Here is a 5,467-nt window from a genome sequence, read left to right on the forward strand (position 1 = left end):
ACACACACACACACACACACACACACACACACACACACAGTTTATTGACGAGGAGAGGAGAAACAGTGGAGGCACAAGAGAACCAGGAAGTCAATTAGACAGACCAGTGTCTGTGAATGCTCTCCACCTACAACTACCATCCCGTCAATAGAAGATAACCCATTATCACATCATTTATTATCACATCATTTATTCAAACCTGACGTGTCATTATCTAACTCTTCCTTTACCAGGCTGGAAGATACTGTAGCAGATGTACATTCAGGCTCAGTTTCCCAGATGGGTTCATCTTAGTCCTGGATTATAAAACCTCTTCAATAGAGATTCAGATTAATCTCAGATTAAAAACCTGCCCTTTAGTCCAGGACTGGGATTAATCTGTCCTGCTTTTAGTCCAGGATTAGGATTAATCTGTGTCCAGAAAACCTGCATTTAGTCCAGGACTAGGATTAATCTGTGTCCAGGAAACCTGCCTTTATAGTCCAGGACTAGGATTAATCTGTGTCCAGCAAACCTGCCTTTTAGTCCAGGATTAGGATTAATCTGTGTCCAGAAAACCTGCCTTTATAGTCCAGGACTAGCATTAATCTGTGTCCAGGAAACCTGCCTTTATAGTCCAGGACTAGCATTAATCTGTGTCCAGGAAACCTGCCTTTATAGTCCAGGACTAGCATTAATCTGTGTCCAGGAAACCTGCCTTTTAGTCCAGGATTAGGATTAATCAACCAAAGCATATTTCTGACCTCATGTTATCAGAAACTCATTAAAATCAAATGGGATTCCATGAGTGATCTGTCAATAAAAAGAGCAACACAGCCTCTGTCTCATCTCTCTTGATAACAGTCATAATCAACATAAACAACAACAACAACAACAACATAAATAAACACTTTAATAATGAAATATCTCGGTCCACGTTACAGCGATCACACTGATGCCATCTGTTAGTGATGTCTATAGTTCTCTGTCTCTCGCTTCTCTCTCTCTTTCTGCTTCTCTCTCTCTCCCCCTCTCTCCCCAGTCTCCTATGTGCTCTACTGTGGTAATTCTCTTCTCTACTGTGGCAATTACTTTCTCTACTGTGGTAATTCTATTTTCTACTGTGGTAAATCTATTTTCTACTGTGGTAATTACTTTCTCTACTGTGGTAATTCTCTTCTCTACTGTGGTAATTCTCTTCTCTACTGTGGTAATTCTCTTCTCTACTGTGGCAATTACTTTCTCTACAGTGGTAATTCTATTCTCTACTGTGGTAATTCTCTTTTCTACTGTGGTAATTCTCTTCTCTACTGTGGCAATTACTTTCTCTACAGTGGTAATTATATTCTCTACTGTGGTAATTATATTTTCTACTGTGGTAAGTCTCTTCTCTACTGTGGTAATTCTCTTCTCTACTGTGGTAATTCTCATCAGTACTGTGGTAATTATATTTTCTACTGTGGTAATTCTCTTCTCTACAGTGGTAATTCTCTTCTCTACTGTGGTAATTCTCTTCTCTACAGTGGTAATTCTCTTCTCTACTGTGGTAATTCTCATCAGTACTGTGGTAATTATATTCTCTACTGTGGTAATTCTCATCAGTACTGTGGTAATTCTCTACTGTGGTAATTCTCTTCTGTACTGTGGTAATTCTTTACTGTGGTAATTATATTCTCTACTATGTGATCCTCAGTTTGTATCCTGTCAAGGAAGACTGGCTAAACAGGACCTCATGATACCAACAGGACCTCATACTACCAACAGGACCTCATGCTACCAACAGGACCTCATGATACCAACAGGACCTCATACTACCAACAGGACCTCATGCTACCAACAGGACGTCATGCTACCAACAGGACCTCATGCTACCAACAGGACCTCATGCTACCAACAGGACGTCATGCTACCAACAGCACCTCATGATACCAACAGGACCTCATGATACCAACATGACCTCATGCAATCAACAGGACCTCATGCTACCAACAGGACCTCATGCTACCAACAGGACCTCATGCAACCAACAGGACATCATGCTACCAACAGCACCTCATGCTACCAACAGGACCTCATGCTACCAACAGGACGTCATGCTACCAACAGGACCTCATGCTACCAACAGGACCTCATGCTACCAACAGGACCTCATGCTACCAACAGGACGTCATGCTACCAACAGCACCTCATGATACCAACAGGACCTCATGATACCAACATGACCTCATGCAATCAACAGGACCTCATGCTACCAACAGGACCTCATGCAACCAACAGGACATCATGCTACCAACAGCACCTCATGCTACCAACAGGACCATGCTACCAACAGGACCTCATGCTACCAACAGGACGTCATGCTACCAACAGGACCTCATGCTACCAACAGGACCTCATGCTACCAACAGGACCTCATGCTACCAACAGGACGTCATGCTACCAACAGCACCTCATGATACCAACAGGACCTCATGATACCAACATGACCTCATGCAATCAACAGGACCTCATGCTACCAACAGGACCTCATGCAACCAACAGGACATCATGTTACCAACAGCACCTCATGCTACCAACAGGACCTCATGCTACCAACAGGACGTCATGTTACCAACAGCACCTCATGCTACCAACAGGACATCATGTTACCAACAGCACCTCATGCTACCAACAGGACCTCATGCTACCAACAGGACCTCATGCTACCAACAGCACCTCATGCTACCAACAGCACCTCATGCTACCAACAGGACCTCATGCTACCAACAGGATGTCATGATACCAACAGCACCTCATGCTACCAACAGCACCTCATGCTACCAACAGGACCTCATGTTACCAACAGCACCTCATGCTACCAACAGCACCTCATGCTACCAACAGCACCTCATGCCACCAACAGCACCTCATGCTACCAACAGGACCTCATGCTACCAACAGGACCTCATGCTACCAACAGCACCTCATGCTACCAACAGGACCTCATGCTACCAACAGGACCTCATGCTACCAACAGGACATCATGTTACCAACAGCACCTCATGCTACCAACAGGACCTCATGCTACCAACAGGACGTCATGTTACCAACAGCACCTCATGCTACCAACAGGACCTCATGCTACCAACAGGACCTCATGCTACCAACAGCACCTCATGCTACCAACAGCACCTCATGTTACCAACAGCACCTCATGTTACCAACAGCACCTCATGTTACCAACAGCACCTCATGCTACCAACAGCACCTCATGCTACCAACAGCACCTCATGCTACCAACAGCACCTCATGCTACCAACAGTGCACTGACTAGTCCAGAGTATCCTTATTCAGTGTTTTTTCCAGTTTAAAGTAGCAGTCATTTAAAGAGTTTAAATCCAGGCGAGAGGGGTGGTAGGGTTAGGGGAGGGGTGGTAGGGTTAGAGGAGGGGTGGTAGGGTTAGGGGAGGGGTGGTAGGGTTAGAGGAGGGGTGGTAGGGTTAGAGGAGGGGTGGTAGGATTAGAGGAGGGGTGGTAGGGTTAGGGGAGGGGTGGTAGGGTTAGAGGAGGGGTGGTAGGGTTAGAGGAGGGGTGGTAGGGTTAGGGGAGGGGTGGTAGGGTTAGAGGAGGGGTGGTAGGGTTAGAGGAGGGGTGGTAGGATTAGAGGAGGGGTGGTAGGGTTAGGGGAGGGGTGGTAGGGTTAGGGGTGGTAGGGTTAGGGCAGGGGTGGGAGGGTTAGGGGTGGTAGGGTTAGAGGAGGGATGGTAGGGTTAGGGGAGGGGTGGTAGGGTTAGGGGTGGTAGGGTTAGGGGAGGGGTGGTAGGGTTAGGGGAGGGGTGGTAGGGTTAGGGGAGGGGTGGGAGGGTTAGGGGAGGGGTGGGAGGGTTAGAGGAGGGGTGGTAGGGTTAGAGGAGGGGTGGGGTGGTAGGGTTAGAGGAGGGGTGGTAGGGTTAGGGGTGGTAGGGTTAGGGGTGGGAGGGTTAGAGGAGGGGTGGTAGGGTTAGGGGTGGTAGGGTCAAGGGTGGGAGGGTTAGAGGAGGGGTGGTAGGGTTAGGGGTGGTAGGGTTAGGGGTGGTAGGAGAGAGGGTAGGAGAGAGGGCAGGAGAGAGAGAGAAGAAGAAGGAGAGAGGGAAGGAGATGGTAGGAGAGAGAGAGAAGAAGAAGGAGAGAGGGAAGGAGATGGTAGGAGAGAGAGAGAAGAAGAAGGAGAGAGGGAAGGAGATGGTAGGAGAGAGAGAGAAGAAGAAGGAGAGAGGGAAGGAGATGGTAGGAGATGGTAGGAGAGAGGGCAGGAGAGAGGGAAGGAGAGAGGGCAGGAAGAGGAGGGAGAAAGAGAGTGAGACAGAGGAGTGTTGATCTCACCTGTGTGTCTCAGTGGGCTGATTTTTTCTCCAGTATGTATCAAGACACGTTCCCAGTTGTGTGTGTGTGTGTGTGTGTGTGTGTTTGTTTGTTTGTAGGGGTGTATCTAGTAGTCTGCCACTGTATTCCCAAAGCTTCCTGTGTTAAATGGATGTGAACCCTGTTTCCTAGATACAGGGACACACACACACGCACGCACAGACACACACACACACACACACACACACACACACACACACACACACACACACACACACACACACACACACACACACACACACACACACACACACACACACACAACTGGGAACGTGTCTTGATACATACTGGAGAAAAAAATCTGCCCACTGAGACACACAGGTGAGATCAACACTCCTCTGTCTCACTCTCTTTCTCCCTCCTCTTCTCTTCCTGCCCTCTCTCCTACCATCTCCTACCATCTCCTTCCCTCTCTCCTGCCCTCTCTCCTACCCTCTCTCCTTCCCTCTCTCCTTCTTCTCTCTCTCTCTCCTACCATCTCCTACCCTCTTTCCTACCCTCTCTCCTTCCCTCTCTCCTTATTCTTCTCTCTCTCTCCTACCCTCTCTCCTTCTTATTATCTCTCTCTCCTACCCTCTCTCCTACCCTCTCTCCTTCTTCTTCTCTCTCCTACCATCTCCTACCCTCTCTCCTTCCCTCTCTCCTTCCCTCTCTCCTTATTATTCTCTCTCTCTCCTGCCCTCTCTCCTTCTTATTCTCTCTCTCCTACCATCTCCTTCCCTCTCTCCTTCCCTCTCTCCTACTTCTATCTCTCTGCTCCCTAAGGTGTTGTGGCCGGGAGACATTTAATCGCCGCGGTAACGGTTTCATATCTGGACTAAAAATCAAATAACGGCCAAATGATTTACTTCCCCTAGCAACGACCCGAGCAGCCCTAGCAATGAGCCTAGCAACGGGCCTAGCCCGCGGCAGCAACATAATCAGGTTGACAATATTTCAATTATTGTGTTGATTTTAACAGATCACACACACACACACACACACACGCACACACACACCACACACCCGAGCGACCCGTCGCATTCTACCCATGACCCCGGAGGGAATGTATTGATTAAACAGTTGTTGGAGAGAGATGTAGAGAGAGGAGAGAGAGGAGAGAGGAGAG

The sequence above is a fragment of the Oncorhynchus kisutch genome, unplaced genomic scaffold (genome assembly GCF_002021735.2).
Source record: "Oncorhynchus kisutch isolate 150728-3 unplaced genomic scaffold, Okis_V2 Okis01b-Okis20b_hom, whole genome shotgun sequence".
NCBI lineage: Eukaryota > Metazoa > Chordata > Actinopteri > Salmoniformes > Salmonidae > Oncorhynchus > Oncorhynchus kisutch.